At 45.3% G+C, this 27,113-nt stretch overlaps 1 long non-coding RNA gene across 1 annotated transcript in view; it reads left to right on the top strand.

The window, feature by feature from the left end:
- Nucleotides 1-621: 621 nt before the first annotated feature.
- Nucleotides 622-27,113, top strand: part of LOC115091644 — a 38,995-nt gene continuing 12,503 nt past the window's right edge. The window contains exon 1 of the long non-coding RNA XR_003856791.1: nucleotides 622-982. This is a non-coding gene — a long non-coding RNA (uncharacterized LOC115091644). The remainder of the gene's footprint in view (nucleotides 983-27,113) is intronic.

The raw sequence follows: 27,113 nt of genomic DNA, 5'->3' as shown, positions 1-27,113 counted from the left end.
CTCAGGGGAGGCTGCAATCCTAGCTGACAGTAGCTAGACATATGCCTTAATCAGACAAATGGACATCAGGGAAGCATTAAAAGCTACAGAGGTAGTTACAGACAGCTGGGCACACCTCAGCTGCTGGCAGAAAAGTAGATGAAAATCTGTCAGCTCCACTTGTTTACCTAAGGGACTTGTTACTAGCTAACTTGTGGCTAACACCCACTGACAGAAATCAGGGTTGCTTTGTTCATTATAATGTTTGATTAGTGCTGTCAAGCTCCTACAAACAGATAGCTCTTTAGCAAGAAAGTCACTATTTTACTGCCAGCAAATACAAAACCTGGGAAGAAAGATTAAAGATCTTGTTTTCTTTACCTCCCATTTTGACCATGGCTAATAATTAAAATATCTCCAGTCAGTGACAGATAGAGCTATCAGTTGCTCCTGCAAACCTCCCCCCTCCCTCCCGTAGACCTCCAGGGCGACTTCCCAGCCTGTAATTTCTTCCCTCCCTGGGCCTATCAATGTTGCCCTAAATATTTCCGTTGCTACTGTGTGCCCTTGACCTTTAATTTTTCTATTTCTCGCTCCTACACCGCATACATCTGGTGCTGTTCATTCCTCCTGCTCTTTGGACCTTGGAGCAGCTCCCTGAAGATCTCTGGCCCTCTGATGGCTGGGAACGAGCTGGCCCATGTCCTAGTAGGCCACCAGGAGCAGTGTGGGAAGCAACAATTCTTTAGCCCTGTGGTCTGATCGGGAACAACAGGAGCTGGCATGCCTCGGCACCCTCTATCCCAGGCAAGCAAGAAACGGCATGGGAGAACGCATCTCTTCAGATGCATCGTTCTGGGTGGACTGCAGGAAACAGCAGGAGCTGGCATGAAGTCAGGCCCCCAAAGCCTGCTCTCAGAAATATGCTGCACTAGGCACAGTCCTAGGTGTCTGTGCAGAAATCCAATGATGAAACTGAAGCATAAAAATGAAACCCTTCCAGGTAATGGAACCTGCTGTAGGCCATATTCTGCTTGCATGGCTGTTTTTAAACTCATTCACTGCACAGAGAGAATGGATTTTCAAACTAAAGATGTGGGTTTTCTTTCCTGACTTGCAGCTACCACACAGCGATATGGTTGGCAGGCTGGATGAGCCTCACATCTATTTATAAACATTCTGCCTGTTGCGTCGGAGGTGGACTCTTGGGCCGAGGTGGGGTTGACGCAACCCATAGGTAGTGACCTACGGGTCCCCACCGTCGGCAGGTGGAGTGGGCTGATAGACAGAGGTCCCTGGAGCTTCACCTATACCAGCCCTAGTTCCCCACGGGTTGAGCCTGTGGGTGCCAGGGCTGGCAGGACGGTGGGCCTCGAGGTTGGTTAGCAAGAGTGGTTGGTTCAGCCCAGAGACAGCAGATGATAGGTGGCGTAGTCCTACTCTAGACTGGGTAAGATACTGGAACTCGGGCGCCAATGGAACTGAGGTTGGCTGAGGGCGCTCGAGCAAAGGTAGGCTGAAGCCTAATAAGTCCACTTCCAGGGAGTAGGCTAGGAGAGGCATCAACGACATGCTTGGATCAGGGCCAATGGCAAAGCAGAGGTCATGGCAAGCAATGCTGAGATCTGATCACAGAGAAGTCAATAGCGAGAGTCAATCAAAGCAATGATCAAGGTCTGGAGATAGACTATAGTGTAGTCAGACATAGCAAAGGTCTGGGTCTGGAGGTAGGCTGAAGCGTAGTCAGACGTAGCGGAGGTCTGGCTCTGGAGATAGGTTGAAGCGTGGTCAGGCAAAGCAAAGTCGATATCCGTGCAGCCAATCCAAAACATAGACAGGACAGGAACGAGGAGAACAGGAACCAGGAACAACGAGGGTCAGGAACAAAGCGTAGAGACGATTCTCTATCAGCAACGAGTAGCGAGGAGACCTGTTGCAAAGGCAATGCTATGGAGCGAGGCCTAAGCTTAAATACACTGAAGAGTTTGACTTCATCATCCGGGGCTGCGGCCAAGTTCCAGCCGTGGGCCCTTCAAAAGGATCAGTGAAGCGCGCGCACGCGTCTAGGGAAGGGCGCAACACGGGTAGTGACGTCTCTCCATGGGCCACGCAGAGAGGCCCGTCGAGCAAAGGTATCTTGAGCTGAGTCGCTGGGAACTGTGGCATAGCCGGAGGCACCGGGGTGGCCCAAGGTCAGAGCCAGCGGTCCACCGCCGCTAACAAGGAGGAACCAGAAGCTGGAGTCTGTATAGAAAGGTGAGAGGGCCGCACCGCGGGTCTGCCGTGGGCGGCACACGTAACACTGCCTTTACCAAACTGGTCTCAAGGCGCATACAAGCAAATTTATAGTTACATTTCTGTTACATTTGCATTTCAATTTGCGATCAATATAGGGAAACACAAAGGTGGGGCATATTAAAAAAGGCCATATAAGCTGTGATTAGAGGAACGAGGAGGATTTTAATGGTCTTCTAGAGCGTAGCAGTATGGTCCTAGTCTACTAGATGGAACAGAAAGAGAGGGTAATGAAGATGTAATAATAAGGATTCACTGGAATAAGGCAGGCACCTAGGCAGAGGCAGTAAGAGTCACTAAGTTAGGAAGTCAGGAGAAGGTTGATTAGAAAGGGAATGGTGAATAAAATGGAAAATGTCAGAATGCCTCTGTATCGCTCCATAGTGAGACTGCACCTTGAATACTGTGTACAATTCTGGTCGCAGCATCTCAAAAAAGACATAGCTGCGATGGAGAAGGCACAGTGAAGGATGACCAAAATGATAAAGGGGATGGAACAGTTCCCCTATGAGGAAAGGCTAAAGAGGTTAGGACTGTTCAGCTTGGAGAAGAGACGGCTAAGGGGGGATATGATAGAGGTCTTTAAGATCATGAGAGGTCTTGAATGGGTAAAAGTGAATTGGTTATTTACTCTTTCGGATAATAGAAGGACTAGGGGACACTCCATGAAGTTAGCATGTAGATGTAGCTTCACTCAACATACAATTAAACTCTGGAGTTTGTTACCAGAGGATATGGTGGTTAGTGCAGTTAGTGTAGCTGGGTTTAAAAAAGGTTTGGATAAGTTCTTGGAAAAGTCCATTACCTGCTATTAATCAAGTTAACTTAGAAAATAGCCACTATTACTAGCATCAGTAGTTTGGGATAGACTTAGTGTTTAGGTATTTGCCAGGTTCTTATAGCTTGGATTGGCCACTGTTGGAAACAGGATGCTGGGCTTGATGGACCCTTGGTCTTGTTGTGTTCTGCGCCTGCAGACCACCACGGGCGCAGCCCCCTACCTGACCGCGACGGCGACCCGCCGCGGCAGCATTGGTAGAAGAGCCGTGGTCCAGTGCCCGTTGTTCCTGCGTGTCGGCGCGGGCCCCTGGGATTACCGCCGGGCTGGGAGCCATCCCTGCTCCTCCCGCACGGCATCAGGCAGCTTCTCCCCCATGGCCGGAATCTAAGATGGCCACCGCCTCCTCACCAGATTTAAAGGGACCTCAACCCTTTAACTACTTTCAGCTGTCTCCAATGAGCCAGAGCAGAGGAAGTATAAAAGGAGGGCTTCCTCTGCTCATTCCTTGACTTGGCAACGTTCCACATAGTCAGGTCTGCTTGCTTCGGTGAGTTCTTGTACTTTGGATCCTTGCTCCTTGGTTCCTGTCTCGTCTCAGTGATTCTTGGTTTCTGACTTTGGACTGGCAAGCGGTGATCCTTTGGTGTGTGACCTCGGACTGGTAAGCGACGACCCTCTGGCCCACCTAAGTCCCAGTGGCCCGGGTCCCTACGGGCTCCTCCCGGGGGGACCGTGGGCTTCCAGGGGTGAAGCTCCAGTTAGCCCTTGCACCGTTCTCTCGACGCCTTGACCTCTCAAAGGTCCACCTAAGTTCCAGCGGCCCGGGTCCCTACGGGCTCCTTCTGGGGGGACCGCAGACTTCCAGTGGCAAAGACACAGTTACTCTCCTTGACGTCATGTCTCCACAGTTGCCTCAGTCTCCAGGGCCGAGGGTCAGCTGGTCGCATCTTCTGTTCAGCCTCGCCACCCGACGGGAGAACCTATGGATCCACCTCCTAAGGTATACATCCTCCCATCGGCCCAAGGGTTCACAAGCCTGAGCATAACAGGGCTGACCCAGTATGGCAATTTCTTATGAACTTATATGGTCTCCTGGTCACAGTATTTGAAGTGGAATTTAGGGAAAGGGCCTGGTTAAATAGCCAAGCCATGACTGTTTTTCTGAAGGCAAGGCATGATGTCGTAAGGCACATGGATAGTGACACCTTATTCTATAATTTTGGGGCATAGCAGATGAATGCTCTCTGCCCTCATATTCTGTCCCTCGATAGTGCTCTGAGCTTTCAGCCAAGCATATCATTTGAAATCAGTCTTTCCATTGGTTTTTCTAAATGTTTCTTGGAGTATTTATACTGGCAAAAAAAGAAGCAGTCCTTGAGTCAGTAGAGGAAGATTTAGGGTTAAAGCAGTTGGCGCCCCGATGTTATCTCACCAGATTCTTGGCAGGCATGGGACATTTTGTAACCGCCTCTTGGGCCAGTCTTAAGGCAAGGAAACAAATGTTTGATACCAAAGCAGAGTCCTAATTCACTCCCATTTGCCCCACTGGACAGTTCTCTGATCAGGTGGGGGGAGGGGAGGCTCTCTCTTTTAGAGCCCCAAGCATGGACATATTCCTTGAAGATTTTCCTGATAACGAGCCCTCACACAGTTACCATAATTTTACTGAAGTCAGGGTGGAGAAAGGAGTCACCCCAGTCCTGGAGAATGTCTTTACTGTGGCACAGGAGGAGAAAGATTGTGAGCACAGGGCTGAGAAATCTCCTTACAGGAGACCATCAACGTATTTCTTCCTCTCAGGCATGCTCCAGCCATCCCATAGCTTAAACTGTGTGAGGCCTCAATCTGTAGGAGCTGCTTGACTTGTGAAGTGTAAACCGTGGGAAGGCTGGAACATGCCTGGCAGGGAAAATTTTGTTGGAAATCTCCTGCATAACTTACAGGGAGCATTATTCCCAGGCCCAGAAGCAGACATTGATCATGCTTGAAATGTTATTCTCCTGTATCATTCTGTGTTATTTTATGTTCAACATTTATTGGTCATAAAACATAGATGTGTATCCTATTATGGCTGCATTAGCTGGAGGGAGGGGTCCTCCTAAATCTTCTGCTCCATCAACGGCATCCTTATTTTTTGATGGCTGTCCTAAAAATGTTAATATATCAGCTAATTAATAACAGACTCAACTTCTGCAATACCATTTATCAGGGGATAACAGGAATAAGCCTCTATTGGTTAAAGCTGATCCAGAATACAGCAGCACAGTTAGTTGTATGACCTAAGAAACATGATCATATATATATATATATATATATATAAAAGGCTTTTGTCAGTTGGTTGGTCACACTGTCTGTTTGTGGTCACCAGGTGGTGCCTGGAACAGTGGAAGCTGCTCTGTGCAAAGATAGCATGCTCTGTCTGTAAAGCTTTCTCTCTCTCTCTCTCTCTCTCTCTCTCTCTCACACACATTCACATATACACACATAAGCACAGGCAGATACACAGACAGAAACTCACACTCAGACTCCCCCAAATACATACATACACACACACACTCACATGCACAGGCACGCCCAGGCACAGGTATACACATAGTTACACACATCCAGGCACACAAACCCAGGATATTATTGACCAGACAACTCAGGCAACACACCTGTGTATATGCCTATGTCTACATGCCTCTCATGCTCCCACACACAGTTACAGGCAGACACAGTTGCACACAAGTACAGAGAAGCATGCACAAACTCACACTAGTGGGCACAACCTGCACAGAAGTGTGGCCAAACTCACACAAGCATGCACAGGCTTGCACACACACACACACACTGGCTCCCACATGCATAACTGTATATACACACACATATAGTCAGGCACAGACACATAGGCAGAGACACACAGGCACAAGCACTCAAACAAATATGCAGAGACATACACATATATACAAGCCTCTCCCCCAGACACAAGCACATGTCCCCACATACACAAGCACAGGTACACACATGCGTACACACTCAGGTGCACTCATACAGGTACACACACATGCATGCTGTTATAGACCAGACTACCTGAGCAATGTTGGGCAATTTTTGTTAGTAAATACATAAAATATTGTTCTGTTCACATAAATTAGATGCACCACAGTGATACTTACATAGCTTTTCATCACAGTCAGTACTGCATCATCCTAATTTTCTTAACACTGGATTCAAAGCCATGAAAAATAGTCCATTTTTCAAAAGCTTCAAGAGTCTAGATGATATTGCCTAAAAATGTTTAAAAAATTCTTACTGACATTTAATTACTGGCATAGAATAAACATGAATTATAAGACTTAGAATAAATAGACAAAGGTGAGATAGTTACAGCCACATTCCAAACAGGCAGATTCAGCCTCTTTTGGGAATGACAACAGATTTTCCCATGATCAATGGGAAAAAAACCTACCTCCCCAAGGATCTCAGCAAAATGTCAAGGAATTCTGGAATGGATCTGAGGGAACCTGCCTATCCGCAGAATTCCAAAGTGAATGTCGAATACCCCTCTCCTTTGGATTTTGTGCCAGCAACTCTGTTCTGTTTGAAAAAAAAAGGGTTCCATGAGTGGTTCATGTGGGTTTTTGTTCAACTTCATCAAACTGGTTAATGAAGCAGTTTTAAAAGAAGGCTCAGTTGCAGTTCTGTGCACTGCCACGCAGCGTTTCCAAGCCAGGTCTTCCACTCCCTGGGTCATTCCCAGGGTTGGGGATGCTGCGACAGTAGTGTTCACAGCCTCTGCGGTGGAGTGGGAGTCCCAGTCATTGGACAATAGTGACACCTAGTGACTGAATTTAGGGCCCATGCACTGCAGAATCAAGAAAGAGCCAGGGATTGGACTAAAGCAAGTTGGGAGGAGATATACATTTGTGAGAAAAAAAAAAATCCCTGGGTAGTGGCAAATGAAGCTATGCACCAGATCACAGCCCTGGTGCTGAATGAGCCGGAGGACCAAAGAGGCAGGAAGAACACGCCAAGGCGAAAGCCCCTCACCCCCCCCCCCCCTCAACTTTGATCTAAACTACCTTCCCTAGAGATTGAACAATTATTAGGCAACATTTATTATGTATCTATGCCAGCGTTTCCCAACTCTCTCCCGGAGGGCCCCCTAACCAGTCTGGTTTTCAGGATATCTGTAATGAATATGCAAGAGAGAGATTTACATATATTGGGTCCCCACTGTATGCAAATCTATCACATACTTATCTATTGTGGCAATGCTGAAAACCTGACTGAATAGATGTACTTGTTCCAGGAGAGATTTGGGAAACATTGATGTATGCCATCAGTGTACACAGCACTGTACAAGATAGCTGGCCCGGGGGGGGGGGGGGGCGGGCGATAGTGGGCAACCAGCTGCATCGCTGTGGTGTGGTTTTACCCACCGTGGTATAGCTATTTCCTGCTGTGCATCATTATTATTATCGCCCACAGCGCTGCTGGGAGATAACTCTGCCCAAACCCCACCCACGCTCCTCCCCTTCTACTAACTAGAATAATACCGCCATAATACCGGCACATCGCAGAATAAAGGATAATCCTGTTAAGAACATAAGAACATGCCATACTGGGTCAGACCAAGGGTCCATCAAGCCCAGCATCCTGTTTCCAACAGTGGCCAACCCAGGCCATAAGAACCTGCCAAGTACCCAAAAACTAAGCAGATCCCATGCAACTGATGCTAGTAATAGCAGTGGCCATTTTCTAAGTCAACTTACTTAATAGCAGGTCCCAAAAACAATACGGTAGACGGTCTGTTAGAGCCAAGAAGCTGATCAAACAAATGTAGACCGGTTGTCTTAGTTGTTAGAATATTTTATTGAGGAGACAAAAGCTGTACCCCTGTTGATCTGATACAGGGAAGTCTTATAGGAACTGATTCAGGGTCTCTTTGCTCTAACCACCATTGCCCCACCACCACCACCACCATCAGAAAAATCTGTAATAATGTTTAGAGTGCATATTTTTTTATGAAACAGGTCAGAGAAGGCCCGTTTTGACTTTATAAAGTCTTCCATGATTTATTTTGCATTACAACCTTTTAATTTTGTTTTAGTTTGCCCATTTATAGAAAGAATTACACTTTTTTGGGTTGTCCGGGCACACTGTATTGTGAATCCAGATGTTTTGGGTGTGGGGAGCATCTCAGGATGTCCGTGTACAGCCTGCACCATGTAAGTGGACACGCTCTTCCAGCGCAGAGCTGCTTTCGGCAGGAAGATCTCAGCAGACAGACACACCGCTCCCAGCCCTTCCTGAGAAGAATTACCCAAAGACATTAGACACAAGAGCAAGGCTCCAGTCAGACTGCCGAAAACTCAGGCCCGTCTGCCTCTTGCTGTTAATTGTCTGCCTCTCCCCCCCCCCCGCCCCCTTGAGACTAAGCTGCTGCTGCTGCCAGGACTCTTTGCCCTGACTCCTGTCTGATGCCCAAAAAAAGCTTCACTTACTGCGCTAAATTAGTGTTGCCTGAAAGGAAAAAAAAAAAAAAGACAGCTTCCTCCTTCAGAACAGGGTTTTCCTGACCCTGCTTACACAACAGCTGAAATGCGGCACGAAAGATTCTGCAACCCAGCAGCCGCCTCACATCTTTCGGCATCTAGCCCTTCAAGGGTGTCCTGTCGACTGAGTCACACCGGCTAGTGTGAAAAAGAAGCCTTCCCTCGTTTGCCCTGTCCTCTTGTTTCTACTTGCTATAAAAAGACCAGCTTGGAAAAAAAAAAAAAAACCCAACACATTTTGACAAGCGGCCAGTGTGCTGGGTGGCATAAGACGTCAAATGTTTATAAGTAAAGAAAACATGATTATACCAGAATCCAGCGCTTAAGTGAATAGGATGAAACTTTACCGGCCAAGGGCCAGTGTGTTGGGGAGGAGGGGAGAGAAAAGGGTTAACATGCTGCCTCTGCTACTACTATTAATAACCTTTAAATGCTACTAGTCATACGCAGCACTGTACACATACACCTAAGAGAAAGTCCCTGCTCCCAGGAGCTTACAATCTAGTCAAGACAAACATACCAAAGCCATTTCTATAGGTAAAAGCATGGTTTACCCATGGAAACAGACCTTTACAAAATTGCCCAGCTGCCATGCAGGATGGTAAAAGTATGTGGTGCATAGGGTCTCGGTGCATATGATAATAAACAATAATAATGTTGAGGCCAATATTCCGAAGCTGGTGATCCTCAGCGCCACATGCGCCTAAAATCTAGGTGCACAACGAGATGTGTGCCTAGAATTTAGGCGCATTAACTCTGAGGCAATCCAGGGGCAGGCGGGAAGCATTTCTGGGCGGCACAGACTTACCCACATACCTCTGGTCGGCCCTAAGGGCTCTCCTAAAGTTAGCCAGTTAGACATCCGGGAATATTATTCAGTGCTGGGGCTGTGCCCCTGAATACCCTCGTTAATTTAGCCAGATAGCTGAATAGCGGCCTCAATATTTCTTATTATATTTTATTACCAATGGTGTCCAGAACAGAGTACAACAATAGCATATTTTTTATCTGCAAGGAGAAGGTATTCACAAGGGAGGGTCTGTACTTCTGCATATAGTCAGGCCTAGATTTGTCAACAGGCACACTAAGCCTGTGCCTAGGCCAGCAGAAATCTGGGGGGGAGAGGGGGAGCAGGCTGCCTTCCAATAAAATTCATATAAATTATAGTGTAAAACCACTTTAGTTTTATAATGTAATATAAAGAATGAAATGTTTGCCAATTTGCTTCAGAATTTTTCCATTTTTGCTACAGGATCTACCCATGAGCTGCCACAGGAAACTAGGGGTGACTGTGCCTTAGACCTTCTGCCCCCTGTTGTCCAGCCTTGGGGGGTGGGGGGAAGAAAAGGGGGATGACAGGAGGCGACAGCATAAACAGCGCCTCGGGCCACCAAAATCCTAAATCCATCACTGCATATACGTTTAGAAAATTCCAGATAATTTTCTCAACACTATACATACAAATTAGCAAGTGCAAGTTTATGCGGATAGTTTTGTTGGGATAATTTCAAAGGGAAAGTATGAACTGTACTTTACACTCATTTTCACGTGAAAGTACGTAGCTAAAAAGTACCCGCAGACTTTCCACTGATGCGGGCAGTTTTAAAATTAACCCTATAAAGTAATCACTAATGGCTGCTTTTGAAAGCCCTATGCGTGCAGATACCGGGAGATACCTGTGCGGCCCCGCGCGTCGCGGGCTTTTTCAAAGGCCTGCAGCCACGCGCGTATCTCCCAGTACGCGCCGAAAACGGGCTCGATTAAAAAAGGGGCGGGCTGGGTGCAGGGTCTGGGCGGGGCATGGGTGTGCCAGGAAGGCGCCATTAGGCACAGGCCCGCACAACCTACGAGAGCAGGGAAGCATGAAAACAGCATCAACAAAAAAATGATGGCGGGGTTTTAGGGGTTGGGGGATAGGGCAAAAGGGAGGCAGGTTAGCTAGAGGATTTAGGAAGTTCCCTCCCAGTCTGCTCCTGGGAGGGAAATGGGGAAAGGCCTATCGCGTCGCCACGCGCATGTGCACAGGTAGCGGATTTTATATCATGCGCGCATTGGCGTGCGCATGTTATAAAGTCAGCATGTCCAGGTGCACGCGCCAGGAACTGCACACATGGACGCCTGCGCACATGTTTTAAAATTTACCTGTGAGGGAGCAGACTCGACTGCCTGTCAGCAAGTGAACTAGTTTTACATTCATCTGCCCAGCATGGCTTAGTACAAACCACTAACTAATTGTGGTCCAATTGCCCTTGGCCCCCATTGATGTGTCAGAAATTAGTATTCACGTTGCAGAGAAAGAAGTAAGCTTGCAGTGCAGCCTGGGCTCTTGGGTATACAGTCACCCCTCCAGCACACCTTCCCCTGCGCTCTCATTTAGGAGGCGTGTAATCATACGGTCAATATTTTGCCCTGCCTTAGAACATTTTTATTTTTTTTAGAAGAGCTTGCTGTACAATTTTGTGAAACTGAGATCCAATGCTTTTTCCTTCCTTGAAATGGTAATTAAAAATGTTGAAATGCAACGGCTTCAGGGTTTTTAAAGATCTACAAGCTATATATATTTTTTCCAATACAGAACTTTTTTTTTTTAGTTTTGATGACTTTCTATTTGCTTGTGTATGATGTGCAGTGGGTTTTTACTCTTCACATCCCCCTTCCACACACTTTTCTCTGTTTTATACTTTACACAACTAATCTTGTATAAATAGCATTATTAAGGAAAATCATACATTACAATACAACTACCCATGACCAGGTCACTAGTGGTTCACTTTCTGAAGTATTATGTATATTTCAGCCCCAAAACTTGAAGAGCAAAATACAAAAAGGACAGCATTTAAATGTGCTAAACTGCTGAATGCACAATAATCATTTCTGATTATGATCCGTTTTGAAGCGAAGATTTTTCCATTTAAGTTATGACAAGTTGATGTGTGTGCAATCCCATCATAGCTGAAATTATGAAATCCAGAAGAAATAAAGCTATGATTATGAAAACTATTAATGTTATTACGATAAGGGAATTGCTCCAAGACGTTTTCACTGAGCAATCACAGCACGCTGCAGTGAATCCTGGAACCCATCACACCAGTAAAACTTCGGAATGCAAATTCAAAGCCAGTGCCTTAAACAAAGTGCTTAAAATAATATATAATCTGACTTTTTGATGTTCTTGCTTGAGTGATCACAATGGGGCTGGATCTTGGGACTATCCTGTAGATTTTCAAGGATCCCTGGTGACTTCAGACCCACAGGTTAATTTATTTCCAGGATGTGCTGTATATAATATATCCCTAGCAGGTTCCAGTTCATGACAAATTTCATGGGGAATCCACAAGCTCCACAGAATTATAACCATAAATAATGGAGGGTAGGGGAGGAGAAGCTTGTGCGAGCTGGCAAAAGAGCATGGATTTTTGCAGTAAATTTAGTGGAGTTCCAAACTATTCCTTCTGCTACAGCACTGATATGATAGCAAAGGGATCTGAGAACTAGCATTCAAAAAGGAACATGAAAGCAGCACTCTGACATTTGTTTCCTGGCCAAAGCGTTCAGTTTGCAAAATTGTGTATTTTGGTGAATCGCTACTTTGAAAGATTACTTTTAAAAATTGGATGAACATGAAAGTCTTTACTTGGCAAACTTACCCCAAATTCATGCACATTTTGAAATAACTAGATCTGCACAATGCCTGCCTTCTGTTTTGGAGAGGAAAAGCAATGGCTTTGGAAAGCAGTGGGTTTTAAAAGAAAAAACTGTACCCTCTTCATACTGCAGGGTATTTTAAAAGCAGAAATACTTGCTCTGTATCAAGTGAAAATTTGTATGGTTCAAGCACTAATTTTTTAAGTTTTTCATGGAACCCCTAGTTCTTTGGAACTGGCAGGTTAGCCAAAAAATAATAAAATACTTCACATACAACAGATCTGACTAGCCCAAATCCATACTATTTATGATGCCACCAACATTACCCAAACTAACATATCAGCCAATCAGAACCCATTCCATGTGACACTGCTGAAATCATGGATACTGCTAGATTCAAAGGGAATTTCAGGACAGCAGTTGTTCCTTTAACATTCAGAATGGAAGATAGAGGATAGGACCTTCTTTGGTTCAGTTTTAGGGAGGCGATCTTAATCTCTCTCACAAATATATTAAAATCTTTGCCCAAAATGATAGACTTGGCATCTGTGAGCATGGAGTACAGTGGACATCCAGAGGTTACCGAGTTTAAGACACATTATGATATTTGGGGGTAATGTGGATGCTCTTTGGAAAGTCTACAGTTAGGTTTGCCCCAGTGGCCACCCAGGTATGAAAAATAAAAAAGGAATAACCCCATCTAAATTTCTATTCAGGTCAAAATAAATACAAAATGGTGCAAATTCTAACTTGCATGTAACTACAAACAAAATAGAATGAAACAAAACTGTACACCAACAATGTTCACAGCTCATGGAGGCGGGAAGGATTCATAGCCAACACACAATGGCAACACCTAGTGGCTGGATTGCAGGGTTCTGGAAACTAGGGATGTGCATTCATTTGAATGACATTATCTATGTCGTTTCTCATCATTTTCAAAATGAAACAATAGGGAAAAAACCCCACAAAATTTCTTTTTTTCTTCTATTGTTTTTAGTATGCACTTTTTCTGCATAGTGCGCATTATTTGCCAAATAATGTGCAGTTTTCAAATAGTGCATGCTGTGCACAAATATTGCGCACACTTTCCGAAACTTTAAAAAACAAAAAAAATTGGGAACTCATTAACACAATGAAAATCCACCCCCAAATACCACAACATTTCACAAAATGGCATTGTTTGGCCTGCACACCTCTGTTTGTCTTTAAATTGTTAAATATTTCTTCCCCTTGTGTATTGAAAGATTGTCTTGCATTTTATAACCCCGAGTCATTCTTTAAAATCTAAAGGTACTCAATTATTAGTTGTCGCCCCAGTGAAATAGTTCAAGAAGGTTTCAACTAGAGGACGAGCTTTTTCGTATCTAGCTCCTTACGAATGGAATAAACTTCCAATTGATTTGAGACTGCAGCAGGATTATAAAGCTTTTAGGAAGCAATTAAAGGCATTTTATTTCAGTCAAGCTTTTGGATGAGGCAGGACGATTAATTTTATTGGTTTGAATACTTTAAATATTTGTCTCTGTATTGTGTATTTTAGAAGGGAATGTTTGTCATTATATTGTATTATTTTTTATGACTCTTTATTGTAATCCGTGCCGAACTGATCCCTGGAGGCAGCGGAATCTAAGTATTTTAAAATAAATAAATATTGAAAAGAGTCCTGGGGTGCATGGCAGAAGAGAGACTTACTCTGTGCCTTGGCCTCTGAAGGTTTACCCACCCACTTGTTTCAGAGAATCCCTGTCAGGGTTTAGTGGGAGCGTGCATGGACTAAGCCCTGGTATTTAGTAAGCTCATGCCTTTATAGTTATATCCAGAAGAGGGGCTACATAAGGAATTATTATGGGTTTTTTTTAAGTGCTGGAATGTGTACCACAATGAGGAGCAAATGCCAGTGTATATTTCACCATTGCTCTGCTTGAAGTGGAGGGAAGAGGGCGGGGGTGTGGATACATCCGATTAACTCAAACACTTTAAATTTGGCATTGCTGAAATCTCTCTGATTTTGCACTGCTTTGTAGTCTGAGTGTCTGCTTGTTATTCTTGGCTCAACCGTCACCATGATCATCAGCATTACAGAGCTAAGATCCTGCTTTGCTTTATTGGATGATGCAGAGTTTGCACAATGAGGAATAGCTTTGTTTTCATTAGCTCTAGGTTACACCTGATTTGAAAAAGCATTTACAAGCTTGAAATTGGGGTTTACGCAGGTAAATGCACTTTACTTGAGTAAGTAGGCTTTTGAAAATTGCTACAATCTATGCCATTAAATTGTCCATAGGATTTACTTGCGAAAGTGCACTTTACCTAATTACATGGCTTTTGAAAATTGCTACAATAGTATGTTACATTTACGCATGTGACTCATTTGAAAATTGCCTCCATATAGTCTTTCACTGAATAAGAAAATATGAAAATCAGAGAGACCATTTCTTTAAACACCATAGTCTTGAGGTTTATTGAGCAAACAAAGTATGATTAAAATCTCAGTAGAATGTTTCTTGTTTGGTTTTAAACTTTATGCAGAAAACCCTATTAAGCTTCTAGTAGAGTAACTGTACCATCTGTGTAGGTTGAAGATAAATATGTTTGGTTGTAATAGCTCCCCCATGTGGGCTGCTGTAATGACATTGTCCTGGCTTTATAAAAACCAGAATTACCATTTTTTTGGTGTGTGTACTGCCCCCTGCCCCTGATCTTTTTAGCTTGAGCACACAGTCAATTAAATCTTATTCCCAGCTTCAAATACCAGAAAAATCTCAGTCCTTGAATACCAAACATTTATTAGAATCTTGAACATTTCAGCACTCACACAATGAAAAGGCAACAAGAGTAGCTGCATAGATAGAAGAGATTGTCACAATTGTGATAAGTACTGTCTGGAAGCTTAGCAGCCTGAAGGAAACAACTGGAACTGAGATAGAAGCTATAGAATATGAATGGTAAAAAGCAATGCTTCTGTGGAGCTTGAGGCAGGATTCAGAGAGCCCAGTTCCATTTAAAGGAAATTGCAGGAAGTAAACTTTCCCAGGCATTTCTAGTGGCAAGGGATCAATAGGAAGAGGAGAAAGGCAGAGAAAGAGAGAAGCCTTTCCAAGCTCTCTAAGATCCATTAGAGAGCTTGGAATCAAGACAACCAATCAGGAGGGAGAACTTTACAACATGCAGAGAATCCAAGTTGTGCAATATCAATAAGATGACAAAGGGTGGCAGTATAACAAGGAAATATATATAGCGAAGGCAAAACACTGTGGATTTTTTTTAGTAACCTTTGAGGAGACAGGATGGAGTTGTTCCTGCTTTAGTTTTATTCCTCTCCTTGGGGGAGGAATACCCTTATGCCTTAAGGATTAAGATCTGGGTTATGAAGGAAGAAAAGGTACCTTTTCTCTTTTTGGAAAAGCTGATTTTTTTTCCTTTTGAATTTTATGTTGAAGGAAGTCCATCCATCCATCCTTTATCTTTTATTGAAGTCTGGGTTTTATTTTTGTCGACTTAACTAAATTCCCCCCAGCCCATGGGTTCCACTTATATGTTAGCTGCCTTCCCTCCCTCACCCAGATGAGTGCATTCTATTTGTGCACATAGATGTGGTGTGGTGGGGGGAGATCTGAGGTTAAAGCAGTTACCTGTACTCCACCTCACCTCAACCCTGCATTTTCATCAGTTACCAAGGATATATTTCTCATTAAGATGACTGGCCTGTGGATCCCCGCCAGAGCAGCATGTTATTTCAGGTACTGACCTAAAAATACATTTTCCAGTGTGAAGAAAACATGAATTAAGCCAGCACTCTTGTCTGCATTGGGGGATGGGGGTGGAAACATAGCTAATGCCTTCATTTGCATGGACTTTCCATGCAAGGACTCCAATCAGGGTGTAACAGTTCTATGCTAACATTTTTTATGTGCAGACCTCCTTGCTGCATCGGGAGTAAAGTTTGTACAGAAAAAATGTGTGTGCAACTGTTATGCTGGTAGACTCTTGGACCGAGGGGGGAGTTGACGCTAACCTGTGAGGAGGAACCTTACAGGTCCCCACCATCAGTAGGCGAAGCTGGTTGAAGCAGAGGCCCAGCTGGAGCGTCACCAATACCAGCCCACGTTCCCCTTAGGTTGAGCCCTCAGGTGCCGGGGCTGGCTGATCTTAGGTGGGGCCTCTGCAGAGATGGAAGTCCAGGTAGTCGAAACATAGCAGGCAGGACTCTGAAGGGCCAGTAGAAGAAGCAGTCAGGGATTCAGAAAAGCATGAGAAGTAGGTACACAGGCTGAAGTCAGGAGCAGACAGTGAAGCTCAAGGTCGGAGTCCAGGCAAAGGTCGAGACAGGCAGCATGAAGCGAAGTTCAATGACCAGTCCGGAATCAAGCCAAGATCAGTTCGACGGGACGGAAGGCAGGAACAAACTCAGGAAACATAGCAAACCACTGCTCCAGAAGGAGAAGACCTATTGCTAAGGCAAGGGCTGAAGGCAGGAACCAGCCTTAAATAGTTCAAGGGCGATGATGTCATCAGCAAGGGCCGCAGGGCTTTTCCTGCCGTGGGCCCTTTAAATTCTGAAGAGAGGTGCGCGTGCCTGGGAGGTTGAGTGCAGGAGCAGGATGTTGGCGGCGTTGGCAGCAGTCAGGCCGTGAAGAGCTGGAATCATCAGTAGCTTCACAGCAGCATGGGAGCAGCAGCACTCAGGGCCGTGAAGATAAGGACAGCATTGGCAGCTGCTCCTAGCTGCTACGAGGGAGCCCGGGATTGGCTCCGCTGCGGTAGCGTGGCATCACGTGAATAAAGTCACCCACAGGGCTCCGCAGGCAGCAGACGCAACAGCAACTGTGCGTAAAACTGTGATCTGCTGAGTACACCTTATTGCATTGGGCCCCTTGTTTGCAGAGATGACAGCATAGGGAGGGCAGACTTGCAGAGGGAGGGTTGAATTTACTTTCCATCTTTAGATGGTCATGGATTAGTGGGGGAAGGGAAAGTGCAAACTTCCTCCTTCCCCCATCACACTTATTGTTATTGTGATTTATGTTCTTAATTGATTGTAGTGTCTTATAGTTGTAAATCAAAAAGATGTACATAAGAATTGGCATACTGGGTCAGACCAAGGGTCCATCAAGTCCAGTATCCTGAATTGGCCACTGTTGGAAACAGGATACTGGGCTTGATGGATCTTTGGTCTGACCCAGTATGGCAATTCTTATGTTCTTATAAAATAAAGTAACAGAATATCAACTTAGGGTATAGTATAATAAGTACAGTATTGTAAAAAAGCATTATAGAGCAACAATAAACTAAACTAATAGAATATCAACCTAGACAGGGCATAATTAAAAAAAAAATCATTATAAAACAATAGTAATAAATATATACTTGCTAGGTAAGATGATAATCATAGTAATGGTATAAAAACATTAATAACAAATGAAAACAGAAAACAATAAATAAAACAGCAAAAATTTATAAAATTGTAAAAGATATATATGAGGAACTTAAAATTTGCTAAATGATGAGCTCCAATAATAAGTGACATCAGCTTTGTAATTCTGGCTTAGAAGACGCTAATAAGTTGAGTAAGCTTTTAGAATAGAAATGCCTTTAAGGTTTTCCTAAATGTGAGGTATTCCTTTTCCAGCTGTATGGCATGGGCTAGTGTGAAAGAATTTCAGAGATTAGGTGCCATGTTCTGCTGTGCTTTCTAGTCTTATAGATCTTGGTGATGGTAAATCTAATAACTCCTTCTGTGATGAATAAAGAAGGTGCCCTGGGCGATGGGGGACGATGAGACTAGAAAGGTCGGGGGAACAGCCCACTGCAAAGCCTTAAAGGGAAGAATTTCAATTTTGAACTTGCTCCATCTCTATCTCCACCCCCAGGTCCAACCTCACCAGCCTCAACCCTCCCACCTGTTCAGATGCAGCTTCAAGAGGGCAAGTGAAAATATTTTCAAACCTTTCTATTTTTTGATCTTTTAGTCAATTTTGAGGTTGATATTCAAAAGCTACTTAGCCAGATAAGTAGGCCTTATCCGGCTAACTAGCTGCTGCTGGATATCTGGCTATCTTCAGTGGCTGGATAACCTGTGGGCAGGCAATGGGCCTAATGGATAAATTATCCGGCTAAGTATTGATATTCAGATTTAGCTGGATTAGTTAGACAGGCTCAATAGCAGGTCTAAACTTAGATGGATGTTATCTTGCTAAGTAGCGATTTATCTGGGGATATTCAGCTGCATTGCTGAATTTCCCATCTAAGCTAGCCTAATTACTTGGTTAACGTAGATAGCTGGCTATGTTTTGAATATCCCTTTATGTTTATTTGTTGAGCTTTCGATTTCTTTCCAGTTTTATGTATTCTTTAGTTTATTTTCATTTCTCTAGCTTTTCCTTCTTTATTCAATTTTCTGTTTCCCATATTTCCTCTCTCCTTTTGATATCTAAGTTTCCTTCTTTTCTTATCCATTCTATTCTCCCAGCTTTTCCTTGAGATTTTTCCACCTTCTTGCCATCTTTCTTTTGCTTATATTTTTCCCATTTCTTTTGCTTTCCTTATTCCTTATCTTTCTATTTATCATACCGACATTCTTCCATTCTCCTTCCTCCTCCTCCTCTCATACATGTCCCTTACTCCTCTCTAGGGATGTGAATCGTTTTTCAACGATTAAAATTATCGTCCGATAATGTTTATATCGTCTTAAATCGTTATAGAACACGATACAATAGAAATTCTAACGATTTATCGTTAAAAATCGTTAAATCGTGTTAGTGCGCACTAACTCGAGTTAGTGCGCACTAACTCCCCGTTAGTGCGCACTAACTCGATTTAGTGCGCACTAACTGAAAATGATACAAATAAACACTTTCCAGGTCACTGAAGGTCAGTTAGGAATGAATATGTGTTCCTATTGGCTGGCTGCCCTCTTATCTATTGATATTACCAAGGTTACCACTGAGGTGATGGTTGGGGGGATGGGAAATGGAACTGGAAACTAACGAACACCAACAGAAAATGAAACAAAGTGTTCACACTTCCCAGGTCAGTAAAGGTCACTTAGGAATGAATATGTATGTATGTATTCCTATTGGCTGGCTGTGCTCTTATCTATTGATGTTACCAATATGGTTGGGGGGATGTGAAATGGAAACAGTTGGAAGCTTGACAAAAAAAGTAATGTAATGATCAGCACTCACGTGACTAGAACTTGTTTGTTTATTATTTTTGTTAGCAGGCACCTGAAATGCTAGTGCATGTTGAATTTGCCAATCACTGTGCATTTTAGAAAGGTGGTCCTGGCTGGAACTGTACACAGTTCAAATATATGTAATTGATTGTTGGTAAGTGTATTTTTTAAGTAGCCACACTGGCACCAGTATGTTTACTTTTCCTCCTACTTAACTCACTAGCTCAGCTTTGTAAGAAGGGCTTCTCTGCTTGTGTGTTGTTTTTGTTTGGTGTGAGGAGAGCAGAAACATCAGATCTTTATTCAATCTACTACAGTCATCTCTTACAGTGCCCTATCCCTATTAATACCAGGAGTGTTGTGATCTTCCTGCACACAGTGCCCTAACCCTGATACCAGTCTGAGACAGCTCCCTCCCTGCATTACTAGTGAGAGGCTGGCTTCACAGACAGGGGGAGCTGCCTGACCCTCACTCCTGACTTCCCCCATGTCCCAGCTAGTGAATGGTGTGTGGGTGAGGGGGGGGGGGGGAGGATGGTGAAGTCTGAGACAGCTCCCTCCCTGCATTACTAGTGAGAGGCTGGCTTCACAGACAGGGGGGAGCTGCCTGACCCTCACTCCTGACTTCCCCCATGTCCCAGCTAGTGAATGGTGTGTGGGTGAGGGGGGGGGGGGGGAGGATGGTGAAGTCTGAGACAGCTCCCTCCCTGCATTACTAGTGAGAGGCTGGCTTCACAGACAGGGGGGAGCTGCCTGACCCTCACTCCTGACTTCCCCATGTCCCAGCTAGTGAATGGTGTGTGGGTGAGGGGGGGGGGGAGGATGGTGAAGTCTGAGACAGCTCCCTCCCTGCATTACTAGTGAGAGGCTGGCTTCACAGACAGGGGGGAGCTGCCTGACCCTCACTCCTGACTTCCCCCATGTCCCAGCTAGTGAATGGTGTGTGGGTGAGGGGGGGGGGGGGGAGGATGGTGAAGTCTGAGACAGCTCCCTCCCTGCATTACTAGTGAGAGGCTGGCTTCACAGACAGGGGGGAGCTGCCTGACCCTCACTCCTGACTTCCCCCATGTCCCAGCTAGTGAATGGTGTGTGGGTGAGGGGGGGGGAGGATGGTGAAGTCTGAGACAGCTCCCTCCCTGCATTACTAGTGAGAGGCTGGCTTCACAGACAGGGGGGAGCTGCCTGACCCTCACTCCTGACTTCCCCCATGTCCCAGCTAGTGAATGGTGTGTGGGTGAGGGGGGGGGGGGGAGGATGGTGAAGTCTGAGACAGCTCCCTCCCTGCATTACTAGTGAGAGGCTGGCTTCACAGACAGGGGGGAGCTGCCTGACCCTCACTCCTGACTTCCCCCATGTCCCAGCTAGTGAATGGTGTGTGGGTGAGGGGGGGGGGGAGGATGGTGAAGTCTGAGACAGCTCCCTCCCTGCATTACTAGTGAGAGGCTGGCTTCACAGACAGGGGGGAGCTGCCTGACCCTCACTCCTGACTTCCCCCATGTCCCAGCTAGTGAATGGTGTGTGGGTGAGGGGGGGGGGAGGATGGTGAAGTCTGAGACAGCTCCCTCCCTGCATTACTAGTGAGAGGCTGGCTTCACAGACAGGGGGGAGCTGCCTGTCCCTCACTCCTGACTTCCCCCATGTCCCAGCTAGTGAATGGTGTGTGGGTGAGGGGGGGGGGGTGGATGGTGAAGTCTGAGACAGCTCCCTCCCTGCATTACTAGTGAGAGGCTGGCTTCACAGACAGGGGGGAGCTGCCTGACCCTCACTCCTGACTTCCCCCATGTCCCAGCTAGTGAATGGTGTGTGGGTAAGGGGGGGGGGGGGGAGGATGGTGAAGTCTGAGACAGCTCCCTCCCTGCATTACTAGTGAGAGGCTGGCTTCACAGACAGGGGGGAGCTGCCTGACCCTCACTCCTCCGGGGTATTGTGATCTTCCTGCACACAGTGCCCTATCCCTGATACCAGGGGTGTTGTGATCTTCCTGCATGCAGTGCCCTATCCCTATTAATACCAGGAGTGTTGTGATCTTCCTGCATGCAGTGCCCTATCCCTATTAATACCAGGAGTGTTGTGATCTTCCTGCACACAGTGCCCTATCCCTGATATCGGGATGTGTGCAAGAAGATCACAACACCCCCGGTATCAGGAATAGGGCACTGTGTGCAGGAAGATCACAACACCCCCAGTATCAGGAATAGGGCACTGTGTGCAGGAAGATCACAACACCCCTGGTATTAGGGATAGGGCACTGTGTGCAGGAAGATCACAACACTCCTGGTATTAATAGGGATAGGGCACTGTGTGCAGGAAGATCACAATACCCCTGGTATCAGGGTTAGGGCACAAGTTCTAGTCACATTGACTGATCACATTACTTGTTTTGTCAAGCTACCAACTGTTTCCATTTCCCATCCCCCATATACTGTCAGTAGGAAACTTGGTAACATGAATAAATAAGAGGGCAGCCAATAGGAATACATATTCATTCCTAAACTGACCTTAACTGACCTGAAAAGTGTCAAATTGTATCATTTTCAGTTAGTGCGCACTAACTCCCAGTTAGTGCGCACTAACTCCCGTTAGTGCGCACTAACTCGAGTTAGTGCGCACTAATCGGAAAAACGATTTTTAACGATTTTTTAACTAAAAAATCGTGCCTAAGACGATTTTCTTGCCCTGCCACACGATTTCTATCGTTAAGACGATATGGAAAACGATTCACATCCCTACTCCTCTCCTCCTCATACACACTCACCCTTCTTCACCTTTCACATACTGTTCTCTCTTCCTGCTGCTGCTATTACACATCCCTCACATCTTTCCCTCATCTTATAACATACAAAATATAACATCTTTCCCTCATCTTAGAATAACATACAAAACCCTCACACTTATCCACAAAGCCCTCCATAACCAAAACATGCACTGGTTCCCTGAGCACCTTACCTTTCACAGTTCAAACAGACCCATTAGGCAACAACATAGAGCAACACTTCCCATCCCTTCCCCTAGGCAGTATAAACTCTGCTCCACCAGAGCCCGGGCACTATCTGTGGCAGGACCCGTCTTGTGGAACAAACTCCCCGCCTTCCTGCGTCAGGAACCCTGTCACAAGAAATTTAAGCAGAACCTGAAAACTGCCCTCTTCACCCAAGCCTACTCATAAGTGCCTATTTCCCATCTTAATTCTACATTCTCCTGCCTCATATTTTGAACACCAACTTATTTTAATGCACTAGATTTCCTGTATTTCTTAATCCCATTCTCTCTACTCACTGTTTAGATCCCCCCCTAACTCCCAGATCCTCCCTTCCCTACCTCGTTTGTTCCCCCTTTTATTGAATGTTTATAGTTCTCTGTAAAACAAAGTCCCTATTATTGCTTGTTCTCTGTAAAGCTAGTTTACCTATTAATGATTGTTCATTGTTCTCTGTAAAGCTCGTTAGCTGCATTTTGTTTACTGTGAACCGATGAGATGTTCCCAACGTTCGTCGGTATATAAAAGATTATAAATAAATAAATAAATAAATCTTGCTTTCTCTTTCCCTCCTTCCTTATCGCTCTCCTCCATGCAGCCCTCTTTCCCATTTTATCTCTACTCCCTTCCTTATTTTATCTCCTCTTTCCATTTCCACTCATCTCTCCTCCCCACCCTTCCTCCACTTCTCTCCTTCCTCCTCACACCTTCACCCTACTCACTCCTTCCCAAACTCCTTCTCCTCCCCATTTCTCTCCCCACTTCCCCTTCACTTTTTTGTCACTATCTTTCTCCTGCTTTAACTCTTTCCTGCTTCACCTTTGTTACTGCATAGCAATAGGAAGGGCCATGGGGACTTGGAGCATGCTCAGTGCTGCTGATGGCCGCACTTCCTCTTCTTCCTATTGACGTGCTTCTACTTTCAAACTGTGGAAGTACGTGACTAGAGGGAGGAGGGGGCCATGAGGATCAGCAGCTCGGCAGCCACTGCTGCTGCTCCTTATAACTTAATACTACTTATTTTTAAAGCTCTACTTTACATACACAGCAACGTACGGACAAATAGAAAAGGCAGTCCCTGCTCCAGGAAGCATACAATCTAGTCAAACAAGAGTCTGTGGGAAGTGTATTTATTGTACAGTAGGTTTATGATCTAAAAGCAGTCCCAAAAAAGGAGAGTTTTTAGACGTCTTGAATATGGCCAGAGAGGGAGCAAGGCCCAGTGACTCAGGAATTATATTCCTATCGTATGGTGCAGCAAGGTGGAGAAAAAGTGTATGAAGAAAAGCTGCAGAGTTCATGAGGAAGGGTATAGGGCGAGAGAGGAGAAGATTGGTAATGAGGAGTTGCAGAGTGAAGGCATTTGCAGGCGAGTAAAAGAAGCTTGAACTGTATGCAGGGGTGGATAGGCCAATGTAGCGACTCGCCTGGCAGCTGCCTTGCATTCGTTGTGGGACCAGTGAAAAATGGGAAAATCAGCGGAAAATCAGTGGAAAAATAACATTGTTATAAAAACAAAGGGGAAAAATCAGTGGAAAAGTCATTTCCACTGATTTTTGTTATAACATTGAAATTTCCAGGAAAAATATAATAAAAATTGAAAACGAAGGTCCCTACATAGAAGTGAAGAAAAATAATTGCAGTGGTGTGAATCAGTGGTTCCCAATCCTCTCCTGGAAGCAGACCTAGCCAGTCAGGTTTTCAGGATTTCCCCAATATGCATGTGATATAAATGTATCTCATGCATATTCATTCAGATAAACTTACCCGGCTAACTTTAGGAAATCTAGATATATTCAGTGGTGCAACCACACCCCTGAATGTATAGGCTAAGTTAGCCAGACAAGTTTATCTTGTAAACATGCCGAGCTGCACGGCGACTGAATATGGACCTCCTGCTGTCTTTCTGTCACTGTCTTATCATTCAAACCAGGGGAGGTTCTTTAATGAGGCAGGGTGAGGTGGCCGCTTCATGCGGCAAGATTTCGAGGCAGCAAAATTGCCCCCTGAAACCTTCCTACCACAGCCACCTCCCCCTTTATGTAGGAAAATGTTTGGCGGCAGGACTGGTGGCGTGGAGCAGCGACATGCTGGCGGGGTTTCCACTCCCCACCGGCAAAAGAAAGGTCCCGGCGTCCCGTGGTGGTGCGGCATTTGGACGTGCTGGCAGGGTTTCTCCCTGCCAGGAAAAGAAAGGTCCCGCGGTGGTGCTGGCACAGGTGAAAGAGTGCAGCATGGCAGACGGAGAGCAGGGCAGCTCAGTGGCTTCCGCCCGGAGTCCCATGGATCGAGATGGTGTGTATGTGTGTGCGTGTGTGTGTGTGTGTGTGTGTGTGTGTGCGTGTGCGTGTGTGTGGTGTGTAAGAGAGAGTTCCCAGGGCCAGTGCAAGGGGGATTAGGCGCCCTAGGCACCTTCTGCCTTGAGACACCCCTCCCCCCCCCCACCGGTCGTGCCGTCATCTCCGCCCCGCCCCTGGTCGCAGTCCCGACTCCAGGGGCAGGGACCACATGCTGCCGCTCCCCCATCCCCTGTGCCGCCTCCCATATTTAAATAAAATAACCCCTCCATCTTCCTGACCCCTCCAAGACTCATGAAAACCCCTGGTGGTCCAGTGGGGGGCCCTGGAGTGGCAGATTGTTCCCGGGACCCCCGCTGGATCACCAGGGGTTTTCGTGAGTCTTGGGAGGGGGGGGGGGGTCGGGAGGGTGGCGCGATGGGGGGAAGGCAGGGTGAAGCGGGGCTGGGCAGAATTTTGAAGGGGCATTTTTTTGCTTCTTTAAAATTCTGCCACCTGAAGCGGTCGCCTCACCCTGACTCATTGACTCGCGAGCGGCGGCAGTGTCCCCCTAGGCCCAGGCCTAGCTCGCCTAGTTCTTCTGCCCGTCCTGAGAGTACCTGTACATATGAGTGTGAGAGAGGTTAAAGACTGTGCACCCTCCTCCAATCTACAACAATCTCAGGAGGACTGGAAATCTAAAGTTCCCAGCTATGGAGAGTGGGAGATTTTTTGTTTTAATCCTTGTTAGTTTTAATTATTGGATGTGATGTGTCTGCTGTTTTGAAATATTTTTTTAGGGTTTGGTAATATTTTAAACATTTTTATATGTGTTTTTAATTGGCTGAATTTATCAGCAGATTTGACATTCTTTTTATTGGTATGTTTAATGTTTTATATTTCTTGATTGTGTTTGTATTGCTTACAGCGTTTGGCTTCTTGAGATTTCCAGTTCAGTTTTTGTCTGCACATTTCAGTTTATATTTTATGATCTCTTTATTCTGTATTTGGTGAGAGTCTATCTGTGTTCTGCTTGTATGAGCGAGGCTTTAGGTATTCTGCTAGCATGTAGTTTCTGTATAGGGATTTACAACAACCTGGCTTTAACCTGTTTTCCTGGCAGTTAAGATATGGAAGGCTTACTATATTGAAATTGTAGTTCAGTTTATTCCTGGCTTTCTGTGGGCCAAGTCCACACTCAGTGCACTTTACCATAGACCTAATACCATATGGGATCCAGTAAACTGCCTTGGTTACTATGAGAAAGGTAGTTTATTAAGTCTATTAAACTATTATTATTGAAAGTATGGGGTTTTTTTTGCAGTGTATGCCTATATAATATATATGTTGTTGTAGGTGATATTTTTACTTTTGAAGTTTATAATTTGAATGTCTGTTTTCCATATGCAATCTGCCTTTTAAGGTTGGGGAAGTTAATACATTTTAAAATGGAAAAGAATACATAAGTTTTAATTATGTGGGGAGAGAAGGGAAGGGGGAATGAAAGGCTGTAAAGTTTGTCTTGTATCAGCCCTAAGAGAGAGTGTCTCACACACACAGACTCCCACCATTCACCAACCTCTCACACCCCGAGGGGGCAGATCCTGGAGAAGGATGAGAGGCAAGCAATAGGGAATGGAGGAGTCCTATTTCTAGACACGGGGTGGGGTGGCCAAAGGCAGTCCCGCCCCCATTAAACATTTCTCCGGAACCCCCTAGTGCAGATGGCAAAGACTGAGAACAAAAAACTAACAGGCCCAAAAACTCAGTGGTAAGAACAATGGGCTGCAAGTAAGAGAAGCCAGGGTTCAAATCCTACTGCCATTCCTTGTGACCTTGGGCAAGTCACTTTATCCTCCATTGCCTTCCCCCTGCTCTGCCCCTCGGTGATTTCACCTGCACCAGGCCATGGGGGAGGGAGCGCCATTTCATCCTTTACCTCAGGCAGCAGATTGCCTTGAACCGCCCCTGATTCTAACACATCAACACCCTCCTCCCCATCTCCTTCATGCCAATGTTTCCCAACCCTCTCCTGGATGCACATCTAGCCAGTCAGGATTTCAGGATTTCCCAACTCACAGCATTTCAGGATTTCCCAACTCACAACATTTTTAGATGATCACTCACTGCTGGACCAATATCAATTTATTTCAAGCACAGACATTAATCACCATGGCTTTGATGTAGGGACCTCATATATTTCTGTTTTCTTAGACCTTTCCGCTGCATTTGACACCATAAATCATGACATCCTATTATCTTGTCTTGCCAGCACAGGCATAACTAGGACAGGCTATTCCTGGTTTCAATCTTATCTTTCAAAAAGATCCCAATGTATTTTTATAAATCATTCTAACTCAGATCAATTCACTCTAAAAACAGGAGTCCCACAAGGGTCTGCATTATCAGGAGCACTAGTATTCAACATCTACATCATGTCGTT

Source organism: Rhinatrema bivittatum, chromosome 5 (assembly GCF_901001135.1).
Source record: "Rhinatrema bivittatum chromosome 5, aRhiBiv1.1, whole genome shotgun sequence".
Classification (NCBI taxonomy): Eukaryota; Metazoa; Chordata; class Amphibia; order Gymnophiona; family Rhinatrematidae; genus Rhinatrema; species Rhinatrema bivittatum.
Note: the sequence above shows the minus strand (reverse complement) of the source record. Positions and strands in the feature narration are given on the sequence as shown.